The 15187-nt window shown below is 30.8% G+C and overlaps 1 protein-coding gene across 1 annotated transcript in view; it reads right to left on the bottom strand.

Annotated features, from left to right (window-relative positions):
* LOC131852055 (cuticlin-1) overlaps positions 1-11687 on the bottom strand; it is an 83397-nt gene extending 71710 nt beyond the window's left edge. Inside the window, exon 1 of the mRNA XM_059202647.1 lies at positions 11560-11687. The gene's annotated coding sequence lies outside the window, so the exon portion shown is untranslated. The remainder of the gene's footprint in view (positions 1-11559) is intronic.
* Positions 11688-15187: the final 3500 nt, after the last annotated feature.

Raw genomic sequence — 15187 nt, 5'->3', positions numbered from 1 at the left:
TTTTAAGCATTCGTCATTAGTGGTTTTTGGATTACACATGGAAATTGGAATAGTATGTCGTAATATAGCGTAACATATTCATCTAATTTATTAGTTACTGGTTGCCCGTCATGATTTCGTTCAGGTGTTCATAACTTTTAAAGTTTTATATAGAATCCACTCTACGATTTATTAAAGTAGACTTTGAAATGTTGTCTGGTACCTCAGTCTGACCTATTTCAGGCGCCAAGCAACTTGCTTTGTGAAATATATTTTTAATGGAGAGAAGGCAGTGAAATTGATGAAATTGATTTGATGGCATAACGTTTTCATCCTCAGGAATGGCAAGGCTGTGGTGGTATCAAGGGTGTTACATGATAACGTTATAACTTACGTTACAGCACTAACGTGTTGTTTGGGTTTACAAGTCGTCTATGTACATAAATAGCCCTACGGACATTATATTATGGGTTACCACTATCATATTAGATCTACAATATCAGAGAACCCGTCAGCTCTTTTGCCATTCCAATTACCAACAGGAAAAAAATTAAACCTACTTCATGAAGCGTACATTAATCAAGCAATAAGTACATGTAATATATTAGTTTCCTCTTCGTTTAATATTCTCACGGTATGTCGCGCAAATATTTCCTATCATAGTATAGTATTTATAGCAAATGTCTTGGGCAGAACCCATTTTCCGCGTTTAACTGGTCGTTCGAATGAAGCAGTATCAGTTACGATCTACCGTCTGTACTCGTACTTACAATACTATACCGTCGCCCTTAATAATTGTATGATATTTTATATTTATTGTTATCTTAATGTAAGTCACAAAAAAAGTATATGGGGAATTTTAAAGCTTTTTCAAATATAAATTCAGAAAACGATGTGATTGATGTCTATATTTGTTATATATAAAAATAGATTAACTATAATACTATACTCTAATTATATTATAATGTATAATAGTTGAATGTAATTATTATTGTAACATAGTATACTAATATTATAATTCCGAAATCGTCACGATCTGTATGTTACCTCCTCACGACTAAACTGCTAAATAGAACTTAATATGACATGGAGATGAAGTCGACATACAAAATACTAAATAAAACTGTTTAATACTTAATGGTACATATTTTACATACTAAGGAAAACGTACTACATTTATTTAAAAAAAGTAGTTTCATTTTCTTAAGAATTATTGCGCCCAATAAAATGTATAAATTAGAAATAAGTTTATTTGTATGAATTATTCCATTAGCTTATTACTTTTCAATTATATTGCCAAAGACTGTACACAGACTTGTTGAACTATTAATAATAAGCTTGTAGTAAACATTTTTTTGTTTATTGATTTACAAAATATAGTAAGTACTTATTGAACTTTCACTGATGTGTAGAGATAAATAGAGTTTGTTTATAAATATTTGATACTATCTTCTTAATCTCAAGCCTCTTGCAGTTTACTTTGATCAGAAGCATTTTTTTAGCTCAAGGTTTTCACATAACCCCTCTCTGGCAAGATTATAATTATCGAAGCCTAATCTTGAAACTCCAGATTGTGATTGATGAATTGAGTAGAACTAACGTTATGGAAACTTGGTGAGTTCTTCTTATATTATAAAATAGAGCCTTGAATATTAACGTAGTTATTATAATCATAGATAAAATATAGAAATACATAAATTTTGCGATACATGATATACATACTAGGTGAGTACAACCGGATATTATAGTTGATAGGTCGATACGGATCAATTACGAAAAGATTTATTTAGCCCTAATCATGTATTAATAATGAGCCGGGAGAGACCCGGACTGCTTGTAATAGGAACTTTTCAACATTATATTCTAATAACATCTATACTAATAATAATAACAACCCAATAATATTAAAGTTCCCATATCGATATATAAATCCCATAGCTCTGTAAAGCGGTGAAAAAGATTCCTTCAAGGATTCATAGATGAATTCTAGAATATTCTCATAATACAAAACTTACAATATTCGTTAAATTTCAATTCTTTATTATTATTATGCTAAAACACTCTACGTTGTGTTTTATGCAAAACTGTTCCATACCGAGAAGTTTGTTTGAGTGAACAAATAATTTGTTTAGACGGCTGACTGACTTCGCGCCATACAATCATGAACGAGGAGTGCGCAGTGTCATCATCATTTTCATGAAGATTACCGTTGTAGTCGATTTATAGTTACAGTTTGAACTTGTTATATACTTATTTATATGCGTAAAATATAATATAAAAGGTATACTTATAGCTATATATATATATATACTAATAAACTTATATCACAATTCATTAATACAATTAATATACTTTTTAATATAAGAACCACAACAATCACTACATACAATTATAATACATTAGTATCATTCAGACGTCAACTGACGAATGGTAACTGAAGTCTGATATAATCTGGTCAGAACAATAACTACTCGCAAAAACTTATTTTTAACAAGTGTTGAGTTGTTCCACAGAAATAACTTTTTCGGAGAAAATTATTAAATAAATCCTATGCTAGTAAATCCTTAATTGCAAAAACAATTATAAATACAATATTGATAACAGTTATCACATCATATCCAAATATACTACTGAAAACCTTTGGTTTTTTCTTTTTCATATTGACAATATACTAACTGTATTTTTTTAAAACCAGTATACTATTGTATGCTTGCAAATAAACCTTACGATTCGATTTGCAAATCAGTCTTTTGTAATTGTGACATCAGCAGCCCGCATCTATGTAGTGTTACCTCCCAGCCAACTTGACCTAAAAGAATTACCATATGTAGTAAATATTTGCCCACTCACAACAAAACGAGACTCGGCACCTTTGGCTCTCCAAATCAGTAAGTGAACCGCCGTTAACGCATCTCACTCTGACGTTATCATAGTGATCATTTTAGTATAATTCATAACAGTTCTTCTCAATATTTTTCATTTACGGGCCGTAATAGTAAAATAGACAATGGTCATTCATATCACATGCCTGAATCAATTTATAATCGAAGATTTATAGGGACTTTTTTTTTATTTTATAGCGAATTTCATTGTCAATAATTGGAAAGACTCGTGACTGGTAAAATATTTAATGATAGTTGGTTATAATGCAACTTTACTCTTAGCTTAATAAGCTTAAAATATCTCACAAGGGGTTCCTTTATTAATGTATCCCTTATAAAAGAAATTATTTTGGACTGAGTGTGTAAATTATACCAAGGTTGATCGACATTAAATTAATTTTATTGAAATAAATTAGGAGGTTTTCAATTAATTTGTATTTTGTGCTCATAAGTAGCTATGTTTAAAAGTCATCTATCTGTTACAATTTATCTTCGTTATTTCTGAATCAATCTATAGCTATTATTCCTATTACAAACAATATTTCCTCCTATATTTTATACATGATTAAAAAAGTTATATGCTGTATATTGAATGCTTTGTATTTGATCTATACAGAAAGCGTAACATAAGACTAATTAAAAACAATTATCAGCAAATATTAATTACATCACGGGCCTGTGGTTTACAGGTTGAGTACATCTGGACTAGAGGATATACCACTGCGTGTAAGCAGCGAAGCGTGAGCTCTATAAAGCGGAGAGAGCGCGCACAACTCCACCGTATACATTAATAAATTAATAATGATTTTATGGAATTCCGCTAGCTTAGGCCGCAAGCCGGACATTTCTACTCGAAAAGAGAATTCGGTATTATAAAAATAAATATTAACTGTATAACGTTCACGATCAAATCTGAAGTTCCTTTTTCGTACAGAGACGAGGCTATAAATGGCGATGCGTTATCCAATATTAACACGGCGAAATGATATTGTAAAATACATTGTAGGAATTAGTAATTTCTGTTACAGATAAAAAACGAAGTGTTTTTGTCGGATGATTAAAAAAATATTATAAAAGATTGATTATGTGCGAATGGAGGACTCATCATTTAACTTGATCTATGACAGTTATGACGTGAGATGAAACTTTATAACTTTAATTATGTGATCCATGTACTTAAGTTTAGTAAAAAAATAACCATCAGTTATTGTTTCGCCTTTAGCGACTTATGATACTGAAATCTAGATTCAGGTTTCACCTCATGAGAGATGTGAAGATAATTAAATTATTTCTAAATAATAACCTAACCTAATAAATAACCGAAAATTCATTTTTTATTCCCATAGCTCTATCCAGTCCCTAGCTAACCAGAGCTTATGTTATGGGCATTAGACAACTGATATAAATACTTAAATACATTTTCCTTGCACAATGAATACATAGGAAACACCCAGAATATTACTAACAATCATACTCATGAATACAAATATTTGTACTATACGAGGAATCGAACTGTCGACCATCGGAAGTAAGGCGGTGTGCTAACCCGCTAGACCACCGAGGCCGTCACCCATTACACATATATTTAGTAATATTCATATCACTTTCACATGTAACTTTGCCTAGACTAGTCCATATTAATGTTATCTGTTACAGGGTATGTAGAAAAAACCCAACGCATACTAAACATCACACACCACTTGATTTACCTAATTTTATAAATAACACAAATACATATACTATACAAAAAAGTAAATTGGCTTAATTTGCCTCTCTGACTCTTATATTATCGTATTTTTACCGATTTCCAAAGCAATCTTGTACACATCTAGTACGAGAATGAAAATGTACTCGAGTGTCCTCCAAAAATGTCGTACCTGTACGAAGATTCTCGTACGCTTAGCATCTCTGTTCCTCATATATGGTACATTTCTTAAATCCAATAACGCAAATTACACTTATCAAACTACAGATTGATAAAAATTGAAATTATAGATTATACAACAGCATATTACACCATAATTAAATTAATAGCTACTCTTTTACAGTCTCATTATACTCCTACGCACCCTGTGATTAAAATATATACCAAGGATTGTTAGAACAGGTTTCTTTATATAAAAAAGACAATAGGTATATTTAAATCCGATTATAGATTAAACTAATAACTGAAGATGACTTAGGTGTGTCTATTTAACATCGTAAAAACACGTATATAATTTATCTCGTACGTTTCGTATTTATGGATCTTATCTTTCATTTATAATAATATAAAGTCGAGTGTTTACTCAAAATAGTTCTTAAGAAAAAACATGATTGATGCGTATAATACAGAAATAGAGATGATTATAGCAATTTTACGAAAAGTTGGTAGGGATTTGTGGGGCTGGCAATTTTACGCACATTGCGTTAGAACCAGTGTTGCCAGATCTCTCGAGTTGAGACAATTTTAAGATACTGGAGAGAACATTTGGGAATAAATGTTTAAGGGGATTTATAGAGAACAGAAGAAGAGTGTTTTAGACTTAGAGAGGATTGGACATTTTCTTATATATTATAGTAGCGTCGTAACATTTCGCTAATACTGAACTATTAAAATACTGGCGTATTATTATAATTTATCGAATATATGAATGTTAGGACTTATTACTTTTTATTTAAGAGTGGAAACTAAACAAAACAATAGTCTGAAGCTTTGCTTTAAAAAAATATATTTTTGAGAGAATATTTAGTAAAATTGGAGAGTCATCTGACAACACTGGTTCAACATATAGCAATGGTTAAATCTTTTACAGTATAGTGTTAATGTACTAACGCTGTCAGTCATTCTTTGTGCTATAAATCACTAGGAAGCCTACAGTTATTATATAATATACTATTCTGATATTGACATTATGTTTTACAAAAAACAATGGCCAAATTTCATGCGACCAAGGCGAGATAACTCCATTAAATATAGAAAAAATATATACAAATATCAGTTTCAAACATTATGAAATAGACATTTCAGTAGACAATAATAGATGGAATTATGCAACTAATTTATTCTATTTTTTATGGAATCTTATCCTAATATATGTTATTGATTAGATATGTACACTTTGTATACGTATAAAAATCCGTAAATTTCTGAAATTATCGCGAACACAGACGCGGCAAAGACTTTATTTTATAAATTTTTATCTCAATCTCATTCAAATATATGTTATTAGATTGGCAAAATATATTGACCAAAATGTACAATAATCACCGATTGATATCACTGCTGAAAATATTAAGTCAAGAATAAGAAATTTTGTTCCTCAATTAATTTTAGTAAACGTGTAATATTCTCTGATCTATGGTTAAACTAAGCACTATGCAATTTTCCCATGGGAATGGTAGAATCGGGCTAATACCAACATCATCATTTCAGTCGTTTAATTTCCAATGCTGGAGGTATATAAAACGGCCCATAGACTACCATAAAATGACAGGTAAGTCTTCCGGTAGATATACGTTAACACTTAGGTACTAGTTAAAATATTCCTTATCCAATTAACACTAGAGCCAATATCAAATGGTCTACCATTTACTTCACTGAGCTTACCTCTGCACCATCCATAAATTGTACTTATCTAAATGGATAATTTAGAGTCTCGAAGCTTCTTTTATAATAAATTACAAAGGATTAAATTATGATCAGTACTAATCGAATATTCAGTTCGGGTCTTGGGTCTGTTATTAGTTGGGTTGTAAAGGGATAATAGCGTTTGGGATCCTGAGATAAAAGCCACAAAGTCCAATTAACTTCAAATTAGATAATATTAATAGAAAACAAATTGCTCGAGGGAATAACGAGAAAGAGTTTAAAGTTTGAATATTTATAAGGAATATCAGTTTCATAGCATAGAAGGTGCAAAAGATAGTGATAACTTATAATCTTAAACTTTTATCATCAGACATGCCGTATACCTTATTATACTTATTTTATTTACTTTATGCTATATATATTACAAATATTATTATAGAACAAACATACTGAACTGTAAACTTTAGTGATACTGATTTAATACTGAATAAATATCTTTATTATTATTTCCCTAATTTATGGTATGGAAACAAAAATGTGTTATAATAGTTCTTTTATACCTATATTCTTGTATAGACAAACACATATACATCGCCGTTGGTATTGCTGGACGATTTTTGGCCATATTTTTTTTATAAAAGATGTTATTATGATGTTAGAAAAATTATATTTGTTCTTTCTTACTACGTGTCAAATATGCTGTTAGTTGGCTTTATTATACAATCCGATATTTGAGAGTTTATTTTATAACATGTAAAAATTTCTCACTACAATATGGACTAATATAAAAATAAACATCTTCACTGTATATGCACATTTTTAAAATTATACAGATGTATTGTTACATTAGTAAGTATAATAATAATAAATTTATAAAGCCACAATCACATACATGTCTTAAATCATTTTCATAAACAATTTTTTCATAGAACAAGGGACAAATGAGCCTGGCGACCTGATGCTGAGTGATTACCGCCGCCCATGAGCACCCGCAACACCAGGGGAATTGCATTGTAATTAATTAATTTATGTTTGTATGTGCATGGGAACTGAACTAGGCACAAAGCCTATATCTCAATAGACCAGAACTCTCCCCTCGGTTATGCGATTTTAAATAGGTTTATACAATAAGGTCTTACCATAATCTTATCTTGTCATGTTATTTATATAATTCCTAGGTTATATTTGTTACGGACGATAAAGCAATATACTTGTTATCTCCGTAAGACAAGAAATGTTGATAACTCCCAGTATAATTCCTGTTTGATTTTATTACATTAAAAATTTACACTTCCATCATTGCAGTGTAGTGTAGTGTAGAATCCAATCATCACACAAATTAAAGTCACGTTGTCAGGGAATATATTGATTCAGTATATGGTCAGTCAATAAAAGCACAAAGCTTTGTGAAACAACAATAGTTAACTTTCATCATTACTATCTGTGTAGTAGTGATTTTATTGATGCTATAAACATCGCGTGTTATTAACAATAACACAGCAATTCAATATAAAAGCTATAAAGTTATTAATTGAGTATTGTTTTATAAGACTTTTAAATTAATTATATTTGTTACACAAAAGATCTTCCATTCGCATGAAGTGAGGTCTGCTGTAGAAGTGCAGTATTTCGTAATATCTGAAAAATGTTGAATAATTGTTCTGTTATATTTGGAAATCTTTAGTGTTCAGTTAAGTATGTGAGAATTGTAATCCGTACAAAATTCATACTAAACAATTCTGATAATCAGAGAACAATTACAGTAATTGTTTAGTTTTTGTAGTGATAATGCGTAATATACAAAATTAAACATATTTGATTGTTCAACAACTATGGCATGAACAATCACTAATTAGCTTAATTTTTTTAGTTTCTTATTTACATTACTTCTTTCTTCATTTTTATTCCATAAAAAGTGTTCATTTATTTGTATTTGAGACCTACTAAAATATCACAATATGAATTCATTATTATTATTAATTCATATTGTGATATTTTAGTAGGTCACGTATTTCACACGTCAGACTAAGACAGAAAATTAGGAATTCGTTATTACTACGAACGAGCTAAAAATATTATCAGAAACTAAACATAAAAAAGATTGTATCCAATTCTTAGTTATTACTAAGCGTGCATTCTTATTTGTAAGATTGAGTGAAAGATACGTGTAGATGTACACAACGAGAGACAAACTCAATTATAATTTTATATACGGTTAACTCACGATGTGGAAGTGTAACATTTTTTACTTTATACTCATTTCGCAGTCCATGGCATCGATGCAAGATTATAAATTTAAACAGACGAGAAGCTATGCATTTTAGTTAATGGGCACATGAAATTATTAGAACATTCATTTGGTACTTCTGCCTGGAAAAAATCTGGAGGTCTTGAAAATGGTTAATTGTATATGTTTCAAATTCTTTTACGCTCGCGCTGCTAAATAGGAAAAATAGCGTCTAAAAGTAGTTTATTTTCTATAGTTAGCATGTCTTTTTCTAAAATTATATTATCACAGTACGAGGACGAAAATGTCTGACACAGTGTCAAAAATAGACCAGCAGAAGTTGCGATCGGCTGGTCACATGATGCGTGACACAAGGGCAAAATGGAGTAAAAGAACAACGAAATAACGTAACTGACACGGAAAGAGAAAGAGGAGTAAACAGTCAATGAAATGGGAAGATGAATTGAAGTCAATTGTGGGCACAAAATAAAAAGTGGCGCGTGACAGAAATCAATGGAAGTTGTTGGAGGAGGCCAGAAGTCACACTGAAATCAAGGATTTACTGTAAAGATATATATGTATTTTAATTAAAAATAATTGTACAGAATAAAGAGCGTTATTATTAGTATATATTATCACAGTAAATATTCCGATATATAATGTGCTATAGAATTAGTCAACAGATCCGCACACTTTTCACAAATATTTCACCAAATATTTACGCCTAAATAAGCGTCCGAATAAAAATCTCTCTCATAGCCAGTCGGGTGAAAAGACTAGTATCTTTTCGTTCTAACGCAATACGAGTATCATATTCTTCTACATAATAGTACAAAAATTTCCATTACCTTTTATATTGAAGCGTGCTTTGAATTTCATTACGAGTAGATAAATATTTTAAGAGTACATAATGGATTCCTATTAAACCTCTTTTAAAAAACTGTTAAGCATTTATAGGGAATTCACTACCCCATAAACCAAGGGAATGTCCAAACATTATGGCCATCTTCCAAGTGTCGCCTGAAGAATTTATTTACTTATGGCCTTTATTGGCCACTTAAAGTATATGGTGCAAAAGACAGACTTATTGCTAAATAACATTCCTCTCTCAGAGAAGAACATAATGACTGGTGTGTGATCTTTAGAATAGAATATCAGAATAATCGAACTTTACTAGTCGTTTCAGTATTTTTTATTAATCAAGAAGTTCCATATACCACATAGACTAAAAATAAAACTGTTAATGTATTATTTATTATTCAAACCAATATAAGCCATTCAATAATGATACAGAGTATAAAGTTGTATAATATACTTGTACTAATACATAAAAATCCAATATAAAGGCATAGTAAAAAGTTAAACGAACCAAAAGTCAACTGGAAAAATCTTTGAAACAGAACGACTTTCCCAAGAAAAAGCAAAGCGGAAAATAAATATAAATTTTAAAATCATACTACATATGTAGTATGACAATAAAAAAAACTATATTCAAATTTATACCTTATTTCTTGATAAAAATGGTTCAGTTTAAAGTACTCTACCGGGATTTTGGTTCACATACCCTTTACAACTAACCCTGTATGAGTATAGAAGCCTACGGCGTTCGAATCCCTCTACTTACTCCGTAAGGAATTTAGCGTGACGATAACAAGCGTTATCTCAGCGAGATCGAAGTCATAACGGATTTTTATTTTTTTATAACACAGTGCCATATTAACAGTATATTTTACGAAAGTGTACGTTTACAGTCGAAAAAGCAAGTCATCTAGTATTTCACATAAGAATCCGATAAGAAACTAGTGTTATTCTAAATATAGAATAGCTTAAAATAAAATATAAATGCATCAATTCTAATATAATAAATGTGAAAGTTTGTATGTTTTCTACGTTTTCGCATTTAAACGGCTGGATGGAATTTAATGAAATTTGGTACATAGTTAGATCTCACCCTATTAATAACTATATATGTGTCAACTAATTTATTGGTGCAGGAATCATTGGGCATATTTAAATGTAACTTGGTACGACGATCTCATAGATATATTAAATTAACAAACATATTACTTTTAGCATTGGGGACAAATGCACCGGCAACATCATGTATAGTTTATTAAATTAATAGTATGATGTAGTACTGATCTCCCATATAGTTCAATGTATGTAGTTTTACAATATCTTTGGTGACATCACTTACTTTATTTAAATAATTATATCTGTTATATATTAAATTTACCTATATTCATAGATACATACACAGACATAATATTTTTATTTTAATATTAAAACTGTAATGCCACTTAATTTAATTAAATATATTTTAAACTGAATTAAATCTAGCTACTAAACAAAAATGACAAGACAGCTCTTATCTTTTTAATCACTCATACTGTCGTATTTGATTTCAAGCCTTGTTAGTGGAAACTTACAGGCGCCTAACACCCCGGCTCTATGAAGAATGCTCACTGTGTGCGTTGATGTCTTTTGTATACACACAATTTAATGCGCCGTGTTCGCTCTTTGTTGCCGCTATCTAATCTATTATCTTACTTCAACAACATTTCTCGAGAATATCTCACTAGTTTCAGACGCATAAAAGCTCTTTTAAGTGCTAAAAAACCAATAAGTGGCACACAGCTAATTAAAACCTCGTTCTACAGATAAGTACTATCTCGACGAGATATCCATTAGATTGGTTGGACATTGTAAACGAAAAACAGGTCCCGCATCGCGAAACTTAACTTTTCGACCGTACAAGTGATGTGTTACTAACATACTTCTGTTAACATAAAAATACGATTTTACACCGTTGCGAATGATAGAAACACGTTTATTGTTAAATCGGTATTTCTGAATCGATAGTACGAGAAAACGATTATCAGAGAAGTTACAACACTTACCTGGTTATATTAAAAGTATTAAATCCCAGCACAAGTGCACAACACTTTTAAATATAGAACAACGAATTAGGGTTGCGCCACGCACGTGTCGATATTTCGTTGGGGCAGTGCGATCGCGACGTACTGTCAGAGCGGGCCGCGAGAGACTGGCGCGCCGGCGCGTCTGCTCGCACCTGCCGCCCGGCCCCCGCGGTTAGTGACAGGTGGAAAGGCGTATCGACATCGATAGTCGACACATCCTTATACAGATTCAATACGGAAATCTCTTACCTTACAAGTTACTTTTCGGTTGCCTTTTTTCTTTTTATCACGAGTTATATTTAACAATTGTATGCGAATGATGTGGTTGCATACATCTTTAATATTATACATTTCTTTCGGCCGCAAAATACAAACTGCTTTTGTAATGAGCTATCAAATCTTACCTATGGTTTTATTATGTACATAATTGGAAGGTTGAAAATATATTGTAAGACACAGATAACTCATAACATAAACATAAGTAGCACCACAAATATAACGTGGTTAAGTGACTGCCATGATACTTCTCATGCCGTTCCGTAGCACTAAGGTAGCGGTACATCGGTACCCTAGTATAGTGAGAATAAAAAAATGGTAGATGGAATGGATGGTATGTATAGGTAAAACGTAGCAGCGATATTTCAGGATACGAATAACTATCCTTCAAGCGATGTATAAGTACACAATAAATTTTGTTGTGTCCATTTTGGGTGTTAAGACCTCCTCTGTAGGCTCAATATTGTGTACTATGAGTTATTTTATTGTATCTTGTTAAAAAGCATTATTTAAATAAATATTTACGCCAAACATTATAGAAATTCGAGTAGTACATATTACTTCTGTCACTTTCATGTTAGTATAGTAATTAAAAAACAGACTACAGCAACCATGCCGTAGACATTGGCATAGATACCATGCCAATATGCAATTCTATGTCAATATTAGGGGAAACACATGTAATCATAATAATGACAGGATAATTCACAACCAAAGTCAAATTAGGTAAAGCAAAATGTAATTTTGTCTGTATACTGTCCTTTATTGTTATTTTAACGATAAAAATGATATTTAAATTTAAATATAAATATTGTTATTCCTTTGGTGTTTAAAAGAAAAGTGAAAGAGGAAATGTTTACTAAAAATAAAATACAATACTATAGGCTCTAATTAAATTAGCTATGTTAATTAAAAATTTTTGTTGTCATAACCATATATTTTATATAATATACTAACAACACGTTCAGAACAATACCCACAATTTTACTCAGAAAAGTATAAATATATATATTCCAACTTGTTTATTAACACACAAAAATAACAAGCTTTCTTAACCCAGATTATTATTAGTTATTTAATATAATTAATTGGAACTTTATATTCAATATAACATCAATAGATGTTATTACATAAAGAGGGACACAAATTACGAAAAATAGGTTATGTTTATTATAATAATAACATTCACACAATGCCATCTAGTCGCAAGTTATAGAGAGTTTGTTATGGGTACTAGACAACTGATAGAATTATTTGAATACATATTTCTGATATACACATAACGTACATACAAAATATACATGTCAATACAAAACTCGTACTTACGAGTATAAATATTTGCATCGTGCGAGTAATCGAACCCGCAACCATTGGAAGTTAAGCGATGTGTTAAACCGCTAGACCACCGAAGCCGTCAGATCATATATTATTGAACACCATGTTATCTAATATGTTTAGGAAGTTGAATTTACATTATATAAATTCTACACAATTTGGATTTTTAGTGTAAAGCGGCATCGCTAACTAACTTTGTACAGGAAAACCGTTTACACTTAATTGTATCAATTAAGCGTGTATATCAACCCGAAAACTTGTTTGTAAGTAATAAAAAAATGTTTGAACATTTAAATTGTATAGAATATTAAAATGTATCAATAATTTATCATTGACTATCTACTCTATTTGAAGTCAAGCGCATGGAACAGAAAGTAAGACATTAACCCAACTAACTCGCACATAAATAAGTACCTACTCGATAATTATTTGTAATGAATATCATTCGATCAATGATTACGGACGATCATTTTATCGAAACCGCGAAAGCAATGTATGGAACCGCACTAACCACGTAGGAACAGCGTACACCGACTGATCAAATTAATTACCTCATCTCGCCGCGACGCTCTCGATCGAAAAACTCACCTCACTCTTTCACTCGCAAAAAAACTCGAAAGTTTAGTGATGCAATTGAAGTGACATTTATTAGTAGATCGTTAATCGAATTACTCTAAATCGAACTATTGATATTTTTAAATTAAAAAGTTTTACCATTGCTAATAAGGAATTGTAATACAAGATGGTAATAATTATTAGATACATATACATGTATATGGTTAGAACTATGAGCTGTGACTGTAATACATTAAATACTAGCGGCCCATCCCGGTTTCGCCCGAATGCATTCCAAATCTTTAAATTTCTCGGCTTGTTCTATACTATAACACGCATATGTTATTCATATAAAACTTCCTCTTGTATCACTCTTATCTATTGCTGAAAACCGTATTAAAATTCGTTGCGTAGTTTAGAAGATTTATGCGAACAAACAGTGGAAGTGACTTCATTTTATACTATGTAAAGATTCTTAAAGAACAAGTTGTAGATAGGTAAGTAAGTAAGGAAAGTAGCAATCAAGTATGCGGCCCATATGATGGTAAAAGGTTAAGGCCTGAATCACCAACGAAGTGATGTGCACAGTACCGACCTAGAGGAAACATTAATACATATACCTACCCTTCTTGAAATAACTCATGTGGCAATCTCCCTACGTGGAAATTTCAGTCACACCTATTTCAGCCGCCAAGCAGTGCTTAGTAAGCTGCTTCAGTTGAACTGAGTTAAGGCAGACAATTTATAGAACAATAAGAGTAACATTTTAGTTCTCATGAATGCCAACATATGAGCAATATCATGGTCGTCATAATAACGTGAAATCCGTAATGCTATTCATGTATATAGGAAATACTTACCACTTACCATCGATTGTTGTACTATTACAATTGCATAAAAGATTTCAAAATTATCTGTAGGTTTATGGATGTTTGAAACTATATTTACTAATCTATTGTAACAAGATTCCCGTAACATTCATTGTGTGTTTAATTATAAAAATCTACTTCAAATTTATATACATATGTACCTTATATTATACATCGTTATTTATATAATATAATAATTGTTATTTATATTATATTTAGTTACACAACCACTTGGTTTATTTATTATTTTCACTATAATGATTTAGTGTGTATATATGTATTTACACATTTCAACTAAAAAATTTAAAGTTAAGAGCAACGCACGAGTTTAGTTTCTAGCTCGTTCTTCTTGTGATGAAGCAGCTTTCCAAATAAGCGCTACATTAAAAAAATAAGTAATGACTATTCAAAACTGCATAAAGACCAGTTTATTTGAATAAAGTATTTTCCAATCCATTCTATAATTTTTTATTCGATTGTATCAGTTCTACATTATTCGATTAACAACACAAATAAGCATCACAGTTACATCTCTACAGGTATATCTGTCTCGTTTTCGTTAATATAAAAAA

This window comes from Achroia grisella, unplaced genomic scaffold (assembly GCF_030625045.1).
Source record: "Achroia grisella isolate CSIRO2021 unplaced genomic scaffold, CSIRO_AGI_Agris_v1 utg821, whole genome shotgun sequence".
NCBI classification, from domain to species: domain Eukaryota; kingdom Metazoa; phylum Arthropoda; class Insecta; order Lepidoptera; family Pyralidae; genus Achroia; species Achroia grisella.
The sequence above is the reverse complement of the archived record's forward strand: the minus strand, read 5'-3'. Positions and strand labels throughout refer to the sequence as shown.